The sequence below is a fragment of the Castor canadensis genome, chromosome 8 (assembly GCF_047511655.1).
Source record: "Castor canadensis chromosome 8, mCasCan1.hap1v2, whole genome shotgun sequence".
NCBI lineage: Eukaryota > Metazoa > Chordata > Mammalia > Rodentia > Castoridae > Castor > Castor canadensis.
In genome coordinates, this window is record NC_133393.1 from 103946822 (window position 1) to 103964577 (window position 17756).

Here is a 17756-nt window from a genome sequence, read left to right on the forward strand (position 1 = left end):
AGAATATCTCAACAACAACAAAAAAAGTCCACATCTGGATGGATTCACTGCTGAATTCTACCAGACCTTTAAAGAAATAAATGATCCTCAAATTATTCTGTAAAATACCAAGGGAAGTAACACTGGCAAGTTCATTCTATAAAGCTAGTATTACCCTATGTCAAAACTAGGCAAAAATGCATCAACAAAAGAAAGTTATACACCACTTTCCCTGATGACCATAGATTGAAAAATTCGCAATAAAATACTTACTAACCAAATTCAACAATGCATTAAAAAGATCATACACCATGATCGAAGTAGATTTCATTCTAGGGATGCAAGGATGATACAACAAAGTCAAATCAAATCAATAAATGTAATACAGCACATAAACAGAATCAAGGATGGAAACTAAATGATCATTTCAATAGATGCAGAAAAAGCCTCTGACAGAATTCAATATCCTTAATGATAAAAGCACTGAAGAAACTAGGAACAGAAGAAACATACCTCAACATTAAAAAGGCTATGTGACAAACCTATAGCCAACATCACACTAAACAGGGAAAAACTGAAACCATTTCTTCCAAAATCAAAAATGCAACAAGGTTGTTGACTCTCCCCACTCTTGCTTAGTATAGGACTGGAATTCCTAGCCAGAACAATAAGACAGAAGAAAGAAATAAAAGAGGTTAAAATGGGGAAAGAAGAAATCAAATTATTCCTATTTGCAGATGATGTGATCTTATACCTGAAAAACTCTTAAGAACTACCCCCAAAAACCTGTTAGATCTCATAAACACATTCAGCAGGATAGCAGAATACAAATCAATACCCAATAATCAGTAGCATGTCTATACATCAACAATGATCAGTCTGTGAAAGAAAACAGGAAAATACCATCCACGGTAGCGTCAAAACATTAAAATATCTAGGAATAAATTTAATGAAGTTCACTTTCAAACTATACTACACTGTTCCTCAGTTAGTGCAGGTGTTCCAGAGAAAGTACCCCCAAATTGTTCCTTGAGTCCCTCATGAAATTGATGTCATAAGATTTATCTGTCCAAGATCTAGTATCACTCAGTTGATTTTTGTTGTTAATATTTTGAACAAAATGGTATCTGTTAGATCAGTTAAGAATAAGAAAAACAAAAGATACAAATACTTCATTTTCCTTGCATGTATTCCTTCCCCACCACTCTCACTTTTCTTGTGTCTTGTGTGGACCTTTCTTCCATTGAAAGTAAATTTCGATGTCTACAGCACCCTAAGGTGGTGAGATTCTTTATCCTTTCAACACTTAACTATCCCCTCCACTCTTTTTGCTTGTGTGTTTCAGAAGAGAAGTCCGATGTCGCTTGCATCCCACTTCCTCTACAAGCAATACAACCTCTTTTGCTCTGGCTTCTTTCAGGGCTTTCTCTTTTTCTTTGACTTTCAGAAGTTTGAGTATGACATGTCAGTGTCTTGGTACTTAGTGTACCTGCTGTTCCCTGAGGTTCCCAGGTGTCTCAGTGAAAAGTCATCATCTATGCTCATATCAAATGCTACCTCTGTCCCTTTCTTCTCCTGGTGTTGCTTTAAAAGATGCTATAGCTTTTGTAATTGTCTCACTATTCTTGGAGGTTCTTTTTCATTTCATGCTATTTTTCTTTTGCTTTTTAAAGTCTCTATTGATGTATTTTCAAACTCACAGTCTTTCCTCAACACTGTCAGTCTGCAGAGGAGCCCATAAGGCATTCTACATTCATATTAGAGAATTTTTTTTTGTCTTTTTAAAAATTTTATTATTCATGTGTGCATACAAGGCTTGGGTCATTTCTCCTCCCGGCCCCCACCCCCTCCCTTACCACCCACTCCACCCCCTCCCTCTCCCCACTACCCCCTCAATACCCAGCAGAAACTATTTTGCCCTTATTTCTAATTTTGTTGTAGAGAGAGTATAAGCAATAATAGGAAGGAACAAGTGTTTTTGATGGTTGAGATAAGGGTAGCTATACAGGGAGTTGACTCACGTTAATTTCCTGTGCGTGTGTGTTATCTTCTAGGTTAATTCTTTTTGATCTCACCTTTTCTCTAGTTCCTGGTCCTCTTTTCCTATTGGCCTCAGTTGCTTTTAAGGTATCTGCTTTAGTTTCTGTGCATTAAGGGCAACAAATGCTAGCTAATTTTTTAGGTGTCTTACCTATCCTCACCCCTCCCTTGTGTGCTCTTGCTTTATCATGTGCTCAAAGTCTAATCCCATTGTTGTGTTTGCCCTTGATCTAATGTCCACATATGAGGGAGAACATACGATTTTTGGTCTTTTGGGCCAGGCTAACCTCACTCAGAATGATGTTCTCCAATTCCATCCACTTACCAGCGAATGATAGCATTTCATTCTTCTTCATGGCTGCATAAAATTCCATTGTGTATAGATACCACATTTTCTTAATCCATTTGTCGGTGGTGGGGCATCTTGGCTGTTTCCATAACTTGGCTATTGTGAAAAGTGCCACAATAAACATGGGTGTGCAGGTGCCTCTGGAGTAACCTGTGTCAGTCTTTTGGGTATATCCCCAAGAATGGTATTGCTGGATCAAATGGTAGATCGATGTCTAGCTTTTTAAATAGCCTCCAAATTTTTTTCCAGAGTGGTTGTACTAGTCTACATTCCCACCAACAGTGTAAGAGGGTTCCTTTTTCCCTGCATCCTCACCAACACCTGTTGTTGGTGGTGTTGCTAATGATGGCTATTCTAACAGGGGTGAAGTGGAATCTTAGTGTGGTTTTAATTTGCATTTCCTTTATTGCTAGAGATGGTGAGCATTTTTTTCATGTGTTTTTTGGCCATTTGAATTTCTTCTTTTGAGAAAGTTCTGTTTAGTTCACTTGCCCATTTCTTTATTGGGTCATTAGTTTTGGGAGAATTTAGTTTTTTAAGTTCCCTATATATTCTGGTTATCAGTCCTTTGTCGATGTGTAGCTGGCAAATATTTTCTCCCACTCTGTGGGTATTCTCTTCAGTTTAGAGACCATTTTTTTGATGAACAGAAGCTTTTTAGCTTTATGAGGTCCCATTTATCTATGCTATCTCTTAGTTGCTGAAAATTTTTTTTAATTTCTAGAATTCAATTTGTTTCTTTCTTAGTGTCTGTCTCCCTGCATACATTACATACCAGTTCTTGCATGGTGTCTGCCTTTCATATTAGTTCCATGTAAATATTGATCATAGTATTGTTAACAGTGCTGGTTAAGTCTGTGATCAAATTCTTTTTTTTTTCTTTTATTATTCATATGTGCATACAAGGCTTGGTTCATTTCTCCCCCCTGCCCCCACCCCCTCCCTTACCACCCACTCTACCCCCTCCCTCTCCCCCCACCCCCTCAATACCCAGCAGAAACTATTTTGCCCTTATTTCTAATTTTGTTGTAGAGAGAGTATAAGCAATAACAGGAAGGGACAAGGGTTTTTGCTGGTTGAGATAAGGATAGCTATACAGGGTTTTGACTCACATTGATTTCCTGTGCGTGGGTGTTACCTTCTAGGTTAATTCTTCTTGATCTAGCCTTTTCTCTAGTACCTGTTCCCCTTATTCCTATTGGCCTCAGTTGCTTTTAAGGTATCTGCTTTAGTTTCTCTGCGTTAAGGGCAACAAATGCTAGCTAATTTTTTAGGTGTCTTACTTATCCTCACCCCTCCCTTGTGTGCTCTCGCTTTTATCATGTGCTCATAGTCTAATCCCATTGTTGTGTTTGCCCTTGATCTAATGTCCACATATGAGGGAGAACATACGATTTTTGGTCTTTTGGGCCAGGCTAACCTCACTCAGAATGATGTTCTCCAATTCCATCCATTTACCAGCGAATGATAACATTTTGTTCTTCTTCATGGCTGCATAAAATTCCATTGTGTATAGATACCACATTTTCTTAATCCATTTGTCAGTGGTGGGGCATCTTGGCTGTTTCCATAACTTGGCTATTGTGAATAGTGCTGCAATAAACATGGGTGTGCAGGTGCCTCTGGAGTAACCTGTGTCACAGTCTTTTGGGTATATCCTCAAGAGTGGTATTGCTGGATCAAATGGTAGATCGATGTCTAGCTTTTTAAGTAGCCTCCAAATTTTTTTCCAGAGTGGTTGTACTAGTCTACATTCCCACCAACAGTGTAAGAGGGTTCCTTTTTCCCCTCATGTGATCAAATTCTTGTTCCACAGGGAAGAATTCATGGCAGGACATATGGGGGTAAATGGAATTTATTCAAAGTTAGGGGAAACACAATGGGTAGCATGGTGGACCCAGGTGGAAGCAGAAGCTGAGAGAACATGTTCTGCTTTTAAAACCTACATAACCTATGGGAAAGGGAAAATCAGGTGATGGGGAGGGGCATGGGTAGTTCCTGGCCAGGTGAAGGTGGCTCTGAGCCAAAGCATGGTTAATCTAAGATGTGATTTTTTCTATGAGTCCTGAGCTTTCCCTAATTTAGCCTGCCTCAAATTCCCCATGAGAGACAATATTCCAAAAAATTCTTTTTTGAGGGTTGCTAATGGGTGGCAGTCCATCTTCAGTATCTGCTTTGAGCTGAAAAGGGGCAGTTGACCCTACCTGCAAGGGGAAATTGTCTCTCCTATTTCTTTCCCTTGAGACTCATTTGGACACAAGGTGTCTGAATGACTGTCCATTACAATTATGGCTTCTCATGGAGATCTGGGATGCCTATGGAGATCTTGTTTGTTTGTAGAGATCAATAGCCTTGTTGCCTCATGATTGGGTCCTAAAGGCTTTCATTCTTAAAAAACTCCTTGACTGGTTTTGCCAAAAATGTTAACTGTGCTGGCTCAGTCTGTGATTAGAAGACTACTAAATTCTTTGTGTCCTGTGGGAGGAATCCATCACATGACACATGGTATAAATGTTTATTAAAAGTTTAGGAAATGAAAATGCAAAGGGGAGCATGTGGGCCAGTGGAAGCTGGAAGCTGAGAGCTCCATTGTGATTTAAAAAGATGCGTGGTGTAATTTCATTCTCTTTATACTTGTTACTATTTTTTTGACCTAATGTGATCTATCACTGAGAATGTATTCTGTTGCTTATATCTGTTAGGCCCATTTGGTCTATAGTATTGTTTAAGTCTTTTGTTTCATATTTGGTTTTCTGTTTGGATTTTCTGTCCATTATTGAAAGTGAGGTAGTGAAATTTCTTGCTATTTTCCCCTTCATCCTGTTAGTATTTGCTTTTTATATTTTGGTTCTTTGATGTTGTATGCATATATATTTGTAATTGTTATGTCTTCCTGGCAGATTAACCTTTTATTCTCATGTACCATCTTTCTTTGTCTCTTGAAAGAGTTTTTAACTTAAAGTCTAACTTGTCAGATAAATATGGTCATCTCTGTTTTCTTTTGGTTTCCATTTGCATGAAATACCTTTTTTTGTTCTTTCACCTTCAGCCTATGTGTGTCCTTAAATCTAAAGTGAGTCTCTTGTACATAACATAGTTTTCTAATTGATACTGTTATTATATAGAAAATGGTTAATTCTGATGTATACATCTTGTATCTTTTGACCTTAAACTCATTTATCAGTTATAATAGCTTTTAATAATTTTTTCAGAATGGTCAATGTATGTGATTATGCCATCTGCAAATAAAGACAATTTTGTTTCTTCCTTTCAATCTGCATGCTTTCATTTCTTTTACCTTACCATGTTGCATAGGCTAGGACCTTCTGTACTGTGTAGAATGAAAGTGGTAAAAAGGAATAACCTTTGCTTGTTCTTGATCAAGGGGAAAAACAGTCTTTCACTACAAAGTATGATGTTAGCTGTAGGTTTTTTGTTTGGTTGGTTTTTGTAGATGTCTTTTATCAGTTTGAGAATGTTTTTCTTTATTTCAATTTTGCTAAGAAGTTTTTAAAAAATTATGCACAAGTGCTGAATCTTACCAAATATTTTTTGTCATCTGTTGACATGATTGTATGGTTCAAAAATTATGTTAAGATGGTGAATTATGATTGATTTTAAAGTATTTAATCTTGCATCCCTGTAATAAATCTCATCTGGCCATGGTTATTATATGCTCTATATGTGCATATACTCATATATTATTATACTTCATATATATGTATACTTCATTTATGCATATATAGATTTTATTCACTAATATTTGCTAACCAAATTTTACATCTATGTTCATGAGACTTATTAATCTGTATTATTTAAATGTTTTTGCATTATATCATTATGGTGTTTAAAATAAAACTATAAACTTAAAAGAAGTTGGCAATTGTCCATAAACATTCCACTGGAAAGAAAGGAGGAAAGTAGCCAAGAGACATCACACTCCTTGGCACATAACACACAGAAATTATGTGTTTTTTCTTAAATGAGGACAACCTAAGATACTCAAAATCTGCCTTTGAAGACAGCAAGGTTGGAGGAGCCTTGAGTCATTCAGGTAGGAAATGATTTGCAAATTGAGCCCTGTACTATAAATGATTAACTTCAAAAAGAATTAAAAGAGGTGAGGAAAGTGCATGTTTGAATTAAATCACATCATTTGTTCAATATACATTATATATATATACATATATAAAAAATATATAATATATATAAATTATATATGCATATATATATAATCTGTCTCCAGGAAAGTAAGACACTAAAAATCTCTTTGATAATTAATATTTGAATTTTTCCTCTATTTATTGATATGTAGCATTATTCCTAAGAAGAGCCTAATACCTTTATAATAGAAAACCCAACCCTAGGGAAAAAATAGCTACCATTTATTACTTATTTGCTAAATCTGATAGACACTGTCTTAAGTATTATCCTTATTGCTTTACCCTTATACTAAGGAGAAGCTTATTATAAAAATTAGGAAACTAAGATTCAAAGCAACTTGTCAAAATTCATAAAAACACTAAATGCAGATCAAGAATTAAAAACCAGGCTCACATGACTTTTTTGGTTCTTACATGTGAAGCTCTACTGGTTCCAAAGAGTAAGCAGTCTGCTCTTGTTGCCCTAATGACATTCTGTGTCATTTCCCTCTTCTACCAAAATGTGCTCAAATAAACAATCACCCTGTCAGTCACACATTAATATATGTCACTTTTGCAATGAAGTATTAATGTATTAAGTTTTTCCTCATGAAGTTAATGCAGGGTTTTCCCTTCTATTAAAGGTATCTAAGGCCTTAGTGGATGAAATAAGCTTTTTTTGTGGTCATTTCTTTAATCATTCTATCTATGTATGAATCTAGCCCTGGAACATTTAAATCTTTGAGCAGAAATGAGACTGAAATGAATACTATTCCCTATGCTCAGAAATTCTATATAAACTCTTTAGCACAGTGTTGATACCCAGGACACAAGACAAATATTATTTTCACACCCTTTTTGAATACTTATGTTATTAACTGAAAATGCATAACATATCATTGTCATTTAAAAATGAAGGTATTTATTCACTAACAAACATTTATTAAATACTTACTAGATGCCAATATTTCTTTAGGTGCTAGGGGTACATTCTTAAACAAAACAAAGTTTCTACCATCTTGGAATTTCTATGCCAGTGAGAAAAGACAAGCAAGAGAACAAGAAATATATATTACATGAAAGTTCTGTGGAGACAGACGATATAACAATAAGAAGCAGGGAGCCACTAGGGTGGAGGACAGGCATCATTTTATACCATATGATGCAATTTTAAGTGTACAGACCTGAGCCAGAGAAGGAGAGTCTGTGATAACTAAGTAACTCATGTAGCAGGTGGAGAAAGCAGCCACAAAAAATGTGCTGAGACTGGAGACTGACTGTGATGTGCAGGAGGCTATCTGGGAAGGAGTCATGATATGCACCTGCGTGATGACATCAGAGGTGAGGGTGTGGTGGTTGAAGGGGGGATCTGGTGAGCCTTAAGAGATCTTTGAATTTTAATCCATTCTAGATGGAAGGCCAATGGAGAATTTGGGACAGAAGAACAACCACAGCGAATCTGTGCTTTTGGGAGTGATTCTGGAAGCTATGTTGAGAATAGACCTAATACAGAAGACTGCAGTAGGATAAGAAGTTAGGAGACATTTGTAAAAAGTAGCTGGCTGGATGATGATGGCTTGGGCAGGGATGGTAGTGAGCGGTTGTGTGAAATGGATAGTTAAGATTTGAGAGAAAGTGAGGAGTCATAAGTAGTTCTACATTTTTGACCCTAGCAAGCAAATAAATGGAGTTCCATTTACTGCAGTGGGGGAAAGGTAGGGAGGGGCAGGTTTACACATCATAAGTTTAGATTCAGACAAAATAAAACTAAGTTACTTTTTTAGATACTTAAATGCAATACTGGAAACTTCCTACTGGTCTGCCTCTCAAATCAGTAGACATCATACTAAATGTTGCAGTATTAGAGACATTCTGGTTAACAACAGGAATATGAATATGGAATAGTGGTTGGATTCATGAATTTGAGCAGGGTTGAGGTAAAAAAATGGGAGTTTTAGAATATAGATGTAATTTGAGTCTGGGGATGGATAAGATGCTGAGGGAATAAGAGTACCTATGAAAAAGAAAATATTTGTGAAGCCAGAGACTAAGACTCTCCAAATTTAGTTGTCAGTTCTTCAGGAGCCTCATACCAACTGTATCTGTGCTGAGCAGGATAGTAGGCAGAGATGGACGATGGTAACTACCTTTTTCAACTTCCAGTTCCTTAAAAAAATAAATAGCAATATTGCTTTTGGATGAACAGTAAAGAGGCCGAAGAGGAGTCAGCTTAAGCAATAGACTTTATAGCATTTAGAACTACTAAAAACCCACAATTCATTTTCAGAAGCCCACATCTCTAAAAATACAAATGGTACTAATTTACACAGACTCCAAAGAATAAACAACATTCCTTAGAACATTTGGAACAGAAAATGTTGACTTAATTTAATATATTTCAGCATGAAAAAAGAGAAAAAATTAAAAAGGAAACCACTGAAGTATTATACTTCAGTCATTGAGTGTTTTTAAAGTACTACATTGCCTTTGTCCCAGATATGGATGCATGTAGAAGCTGTCTAAGAGGCACTGCTGAAACAAAACACTAATTCTAAGATCCTGCAATGCATGTAAGTGATTTTTATAAAATATTAATTCATTTAATCCTCATATAAGTCACACAAGGTAGAAACTATTATAATGTCCATTTTAAAGGTGAGGAAGGTGGTGAATAGAGGATGGAAGAAATCTGCCTAAATTTACACCACCAAGAAGATCACAGCTAGGACTTAGGCTCAGCAACAAGGCTGCAGAGACTTCAGTTGTAGCGTTATGCTATTCTGTCTCACAACAAAGACTTTTGGCTTTGCACAAACTCTTGTAATAAGAATCAGTCCAGTTATCATCAGGTCTAATAAGAATTTATCCTATTTCCACTGCTGATTAATGCTCTAAAAGTTTTCAAAAAGCAGTAAAAATATGAACTAGAAACAAAGGCACAAACACAAAAGTTACAGAATTATCACAATTTGCATATGATGAGATAATGTAGTACTAAAATTCCAAGTAATCCCTTTCAAAGCTGTGAAAATTAATAAAAGAGTACTAGACAAAAATAGAGAACATTTATGTATCACCACTGATCTAAGAGAAAATATATTTAAAAAGAAATCCCTTCACAGTATGAATAAGGACACAAACTCTCTGGAAATATATTAAACATTTTACTAAAAATGTTAGAACTATATGAATTATGAACCTTTAGTGAAACATATAAAATAAAGCTTAAGTAAATAAATGTAATATGTTTTGAATAGGAAGAAAATATTTATAAGATGTAAAATTTGCTTATATGAATATAACATCAACACAACTCCAACAAAAAAAGTATCACTAATAACTTTTTTGAGCCTTACTAAATATTTGAAATTTCATCTGTGCATGTCAAAATGTTAACAGTGGTTATATATGGGGAGTGGAGGTAAGGGTAAAGAAGAACTGAAATTGGGAGAACTGCAGTTCAAAGCCAAGCTGAGCAAATAGTTCCAAATAGTTTTGGAGATGGCTCCAAAACAACAAGATCAAAATAGACTGGAGGTGTGGATCAAACTGTAGAACTCTACCTGATAGCTTTTCATTAAAAGCTACTTCACTAGTGTCTGTGGAATTGAAGGCACATGAGTCAGGTCCCATCTAAAACTAATATCTAGTTTCCCTGATTAAAAACAGTTGTACTAGAAAAAGAACTTTTCCTTTCCACATGTTCTCAATATGACTGCATATCAGGAAACCTTTTTTAAGACTATGGTATTTCCTAGTAATGTGTGAAACTAGAACTAAAAATTAAAAAAATAAAATTTGATAATGTGAGTCAACTCCCTGTATAGCTATCCTTATCTTAACTAGCAAAAACCCTTGTTCCTTCCTATTATTGCTTATACTCTCTCTTCAACAAAATTAGAGATAAGGGCAAAATAGTTTCTGCCTGGTATCAAGGGGGTGGGGGGGAGAGGGAGAGAGCAGAGTGGGTGGTAAGGGAGGGGGTGGGGGCAGGGGGGAGAAATGACCCAAGCATTGTATGCACATATGAATAATAAAACAATAAAAATTAAAAAATATATAAAATAAAATAAAAATAAATAAAAAATAAAATTTGAGGATATTTGAATATAACATTGCAGATATTTTTACTTAATGTTTTAAGCTCAGTCATTTCCTTTGAATAATAAGTATTTTTCCCTTAAAATTTTGTATCTAAATACAATTTTGTACAGTTTCTTAATATTCAGGTGATAAAAATATGTTCAAAAACTCCTGTTCCTGAACCTTACCTACCAGATCTGAATGCTTGTCTGTTGGTGCATCCTGCCCTAGGTCAGCCACAAATTTGACATGTCTCTACTGATATTGTGATTTGTGTCAGACCTCTTCCACTTAGGCAATTTCTCCTACATACTAAGTAATACAATATTCCTAAAGAATAACACTGATTAGGCATACCAGTGAAATGTAACATATAATCTAGAGAAAAATCATTCACTATAAACAGACCTAGGTATAACCAAGGTGATAAAAATAGCAGAAATAGACATTAAAGGAGCAATAATACTTAAAGGAAAATATAAGCGTGATGAGGAAGGACATGGAAGATATAAAAAAGCCAAGTGAAATTTTATACATGATTAATTATACTTTTATAGATAAAAAAACACTAGATAGGATTAAAAGGCAAGACACTGAAGAAGAAAATATGAGTGACCTTGAAGACAAAGCTATAGAATCAGTGTACACCAAAGAACAAAAAGTAAGAGACCAAAATATAAGCAAATTTTCAATGATCTTTAATATCAAGAGTTATAAAACTATACTTGGAGTCCTTAAAGAATGGAGAAAGAACAGGCACTGGTGGCTCACACCTGTACTCCTAGCAACTCAGTAGGTAAAGGTTGAGAAGAACAAGGTTCAAGGCCAACCTAGGCAAAAAGTTAATAAGATCCCATCTGAACAGAAAAAGCTGAGTGTGGTGGTGTGTGCCTGCCATCCCAGCTACTGTAGAAGCATAAATAAGAGGATCATGGTACAGGGTGGCACAGACAAAAGACAAGACCCCATGTCTACAATAACCAAAGCAAAAAGGGCTGGATGTGTAGCTCAAGTGGTAGAGTGCCTGCCTAGCAAGTGCAAAGCCCTGAGTTCAAATCCCAGTTCTTCCAAAAGAAAACAGTAAAGAAAGATATTTGAGCAAAATCAATAAAACTTATATACTCCCAGATTCAAAGAGCTCAATGAGCTCCAGCAGCAAAACATAAAGCAAACCACATCAAAGGATATCATAATCAAATTACTAAACATCACAAAATGAACAAAGAATTGTAGAAAAAAGAACAAAGGCAGAAATAATCATGTACTTGTCATTTAAAATGCAAGCCAGAGTACAGTGGAACAACAGTTTAAAACTACTGGAAGAAAAATATGTTAACCTAGAAATCTACAGTTAAGAAAGATACTCACAAAATAAACATTTCTCTAGCCAAAGAGTCAGAAAATTTGAAGACAACAGATATACTGTACAAAAATGTTAAATAAATTCCTTCACCAGAAGAAAAATAATTCCAACTGGACACTTGAAATTATATAATCTAAAATAGTATGTGTGTAACTTAAAAAGTACATTCATGTTCATTTTTTCCTTATTATCATATATTAATTGTACAAAAATGAGTTTAATTGTGACATTTTCAAATATGACTATGACATACCTTGATCACATTCACTCCTCCATTACTCTCTTGTCCTTCCTGATCCCCATCTAGATTATGTATGTGAGAGAAAATATGTGGTATTTGTCTTTCTGAGTATGGCTTACTTCATTTTAGTATTATGATCACCAGTTCTTTCAATTTTCCAGCAAATGGCATTATTTTGCTCTTTATGTCTGAATAACACTCCATTTTGCATATATACCACATTTTCTTTATCTTTCATTGTTGGATGGGCATCTATGTTGATTCCATAACTTGGCTACTGTGAGTAGTGCTGTGATAAACACAGGTATGCAGGTATCATTATTGTATGTTGACTTTGATTCCTTAAGAGTCTATACCAAGAAGTGATATGGCTGGATTTTTAAAGTTCCTTTGAAAAGCAAATGACTGCAGAGTATGGTGACATATGCCTCTAATCTCAGCATTTGGAAGGCTGAAGCCAGGAAGTTTAGGTGTTTTAGGTATTCTGGGCTGCATTTAAAAAAAAGGCAAAGGTGCTCGTGAATTTTAGGCATACAACACCAACACATAGAAAACTATGCATGGTCACAAAGAAAAAGAACATGAGAGAAATGGAAGTACAGAGTGTACAGCTTTTACTTTATCTGAAAGGACACTGCTATAAGGTAAAGACATATATTGTAAAACTCAGGGCAACCACTGAGGAGGGGGTGAGAGAGAAAGAGAGAGAAAAAATACTGAAAACACTCAATCCAAAAGAGGGCAGAAAAAATGAATGAAACAAGACCAAAAAACAGTGGAATACATAGAAAAGAAAGAGCAAGAGGATATGTTTAAGATCAAGAATATTAACAGCTGCATTAACGTCCATGAATTACACATTCTAGTTGAAAGGCAGAGACTATCACACTAGATAAAAAGCAGGTCCCAACTATATGTTGTATGCAGGAAACTCACTTTAGATAAAAAGATTACAAGTAGGTTGCAAAGATACAAATAGATTGAAAAGAAGAAAAATATACACAATGCAAACACTAATCTAATGACAACTATAGCAACTATGTACATATCACTCAAGGTAGACTTTAGATCAAGAAATGGCCCCACTGATTATTGAATTAACTAAAATGTTGATATAACTATAATGACGGATAGAAGAGGAAAGATGGAGGGAAGTGTGTTGAGTTTCTCATATCATAACAGGAAGTCAGTTAACAATGAGGAAGCATGCTTTTGCTCTATATTATTTGGAAGTAAGAATGTAGTTATCTTTGGGAAATGAATTCTTTTTCATCATCTTAATAGCATTTGATTTTCTAATTATATGCATGTATTATATTGTCACAATAGAAAAAGTTAAAATGGAAAAAGAACAAACATAAACATAGTGAAGACAAAGATGTTCAGTTGTCAAAACAGTCCATTTTGATAGATGAATGTTGTTACTGTGAAATGGCTGTGTCCAGATGCTATGAAAGTATTGCTTTGTCATCTTGCCTGTAGGGAAAGACCTATATGGGAGAGTCACCCAAGTGTCGTAGAAGCAAGCAGATTAGCTGTTGTGTGGTTGGGATCACAGGGCCATTAGGTGAGGGAATTTTCTGTACTGTAGGACAATATTCCCTTTCCTTAACTAATGTTACTTTTACTTCAGACTTTGAGTTCCCAAGCCCATTCTTTTTTTCTCGTTTCCTTGTATGGGATCTAGTAAGTACAAACGGAAAACTCAGAGATTAGATTCTGATGCAAGAAGCAGAGTGAGAAACTGCAGAGATGGAGTTTCAGGAAATGCACAGACTAGACAATCAGATTTGCCTTGCCATTTCAGAGACAATGTATTCCAGATATGAGCCTGATGTGGGATGAAACCTTGAAAACATTTAGGTGATGCTTTTCATCACCATATAGAAAAAAGCCCCAAGACTCTATGAGAACTTTCTTGTCAAATTGTGGCACACAGGCCATCAGCCTGGCCATCAGTGGGGAGGCTATTGGAAATTCAGAATCTCCTAATCAGCCCTACTGAGTCAGAGTCCACTAAGTCAGAGAGTACATATGCCCAATATCCTGAGGTCATGTGCATTTTAAAACTTGAGAAGTACTGTTGTAAGAGCCAGCATGCAGAGACAGGTAGGCTCTGTCTGAACAGGGGTTAAAAGGCCAGAGTGGATAGAGTTGATCTGCAGGTGGAGCCAGGCTGTGTAGCTGAAGCCGAAGGACATGGGAATGGAGCAAGATAAAATGGTAACTTGCCAATGTCTGTTGCCACTTGCTGGGAAAAAAAAGAATTTTACAGGTTGATAAATTAAATATTTTAACTCAAAGACTTGTATTTTTAGCTCCTGCACTCACCTGAACACTCATGGCCAATGAGAAAGTCATGAACAACAAGGCTAGACAGGGCACCTTTTCAAGGTTAAAGAAATTATAGCTGATGAGAAATCATCTTCCTGAAGTGTTTGGAGATGTCTTCTCTGTATTTAAATAAAGAAAAAAAACAATACCTAATTAAGCTTAAAATACTCAGGAGAAAGCATTAACATTTATAAAACCCAATGACAGATGTCTTTTTAATCTCTCATTTACCAATAGAACTACCAACCTGGTCACACACTTATACAGACAAATTTATTAATCAAAATTATTTGAAATGGTAAATGCTAATTTTAGTAACTCCTTATCCTAATAAAGATTAAATCACATTAGCATTTTGTTTTCTAGAGATTCTGAAGTTTCTTATCTCCTGGAATATCAGTTGAAACAGGAAGACCTTTAGAAAAGGACTCCTGTAATAGAAGCAGGAAAGGCACTGAATGGTTTCTGGATCATCTCTAGCCCATGTTTGACAACAGAATAATAGTTTATTTAACTACTCAAAACACTCATTCCTATACTATAAATGTAACTGACAATATAGCAAATATCTCCCTGAAGGTGCCCTTTCTTAAACAGTTATGTCTTTGCTTAAGGAAATTTCAGTTTTACTTTGGTAGGTATGTCATTTTAAAAAAGAATTCCTGGAGAGTGATTTTTCTAATCATCTAAATTATAACCATTCTAATGAAGTTCTTGCAGAATTTTTCATCAGGAAAGTTGTAACTTTCCTGGTGAAAAAATTTAGAAATAGAGGGAAAAAGACACTTATGCATATTTTAAAAAGCTTTAGAGTGGTGGGTTATCCCTCTTTTATCTATGTTGTTACAGTCCATGTTTCCATCCCAGGAAGCTCACCAGTTTATCTGTACTGTTTTGGGTCAGGGGAAGAGTAGATTATTTGGATGTGGTAGTAAATGGTGTTTCTACAAAAACCATTTGGGGCAATTGAAGGATAGTTATTAGTTGAAATACTCCCCTAAATGTTCAAATTTTTATATTCTGATTCTTTTGAAAAATTAGAGTTAGATAAGATAAATATTAGAGTTTGAGATCAGCTTAGGCAAAAAGTTAGTGAGACCCCCAACTCAATTAATAAGCCATAGTTTAGTATATGCCTGTGATCCCAGCTATCTGGGAGGCTGTAAGAAGGATCCCAGTCTGAGGCTGCTCCTAGGCAAAAACATGAGACTCTATCTGAAAAATAACTAGAGCAAAAATGGCAGTGGTGTGGTGCAAGTGGTAGAGCACTTCCCTAGCAAGGTATTAGAATTCAAACTCTAGTACCACAGGGAAAAAAAAAAGTCAATCAGTTTAAAGTCTTTGATTTAGGAAAAGACAACAATCCTTTGGGGATGAGAAAAGATTTATTTTTTTGTTTGGGAAAAATGCCTAAAAAGTACATTATTTTCAAAAGCATAGTCTAAGTGAGATTGTTTTAGATAGTTAAAAGCTAAATGGTTTTACATCACAATTTAGAAGAAATGTTTGTTTCTGGCAGTTGGAAAATGAAGGGTTTGGTGTCTTGGTAGAGACAGGAGGCAAGACAGCAACCAACAAGGTCCAAAAGAGAAGGATATAAGGCATCCAGACAAATGTGGAGTCATATCATCATGTACCAATCTTAGGAGAATTTAGAAAATAGTCCCTCAAATTACATTCTGTGATCTATAGTTCAAGTGAAGAACAGGATTGAGAAAGGATGGCTCAGAATAAAAGATAGAAATTAGTCAAAGAAAGAAAGCATAGAACAGTCAAGGAGACGAAAACTTCTAAAAAGATACCATTAATATTTTGGAGAATTAATTGAGTACATTATAACAATTTTTTAAAGAAAAGGATATAATTTAAACAATAACATTCAGAGTGTAAAAATAAGATCTTAGAAATTAAAATCATGTAGTAGCAAAGAAAAACTCAAAATAAAAGTTGCAAGACAAAATGAAGGTACTCTAACAAAAAATGAATCAGAAAGGAAAAGAACTGGAAACTAGGAGAGAAGGGAGAAGAAAATTGTAGAGAACAAGTCCAGGAGATCTAAGATCTGAGCAATACAAGGTCTAGGAACAGGAAATAAAGAAAACTTAAGAGAAGGAAGTGATGAAAGAGAAAAGCTTGAAAAGCTTTCCAAGTCTTCAGACTGGAAGGGTCTCTGAGTGTCCAGCACAATGCCCATCGTCACTAAGATCAAAAAGAAGAAAAAGAGGAAGAGAGAGAGAATGCCAACCTGGACGTTGAAGGCTTTGAATTGCTCAGTGTCAACTGGAAGGCAGTGGAGCATCTGTACAAACTTGTGTGAAGGGTAATGATTTTCAGCTAATGATGGTGGCAGGCTAAGCCACCATTAGCCATGTGTGACAGTAGACAAAAGACATTTGCATGAAGCAAGGTCTCCAAAGTTGCATTTGTGTTGCATCAAAATTAGCGAGGAAACCAAAAAAAAAGGGTGGGGGGCAGAGCAGGTAGGACAGGAGGCACAGGAATTAGTAAATCCAACCCAGGAAGTCACTGAGCAACAGAGCCTCCATGAAGGGCTACTGCCTTCCACTGTGCAGGATGTGCACTGTTCACCCCCAGGGTGCCATTCTTATCATTGTCTCTGTGAGTGGTTCAGGCATAGAGAGAAATCAGAGCAATTGAGAGCCCCTCTGAAGGCTCCCTTGCAGACTGCCTTAGGAAATTGAAATTAACAGAAAACCTCATGCTTTGAGATTTAATCAATTGATAGCATTAGTAACTGAATTAATGATAAGCACACAGAAATCTAAGTAAATCTAAAGAAAACAACTATTAAGTTTGGGATGTAATAACTGCAAAAACTAAATTACAATAGCTCAAGTCCGAGTATTCAGTTATTTATAACAGCTTAAGCACTAAACATTAATCTACTACAAATTTTGAAATATTCTTATATCAGGAGAGCCACACTTATGGGAAAGGTGTGTGTGTGTGATTAGGCACTTAGGTAACACAAACTTACCAGATGGGGCTGTGGTCAAAACAGAGATGCTTTGGTGAACCATGAAAGCTGGGTTTTGTGGGGCAGGTGTGATAAACAAGTACTTTGAGTAAGTTCTGCTGAAGTCCTGGGATGTGCTTAGGGACTAGTACCCACGATTATGATGGTTACAAAGTGTTTCCATTAGGATTAGTAAGTGTGGACTTAGCTATAAATTCAATTTTTTCAACCAAGGCATAGGTTTCCTA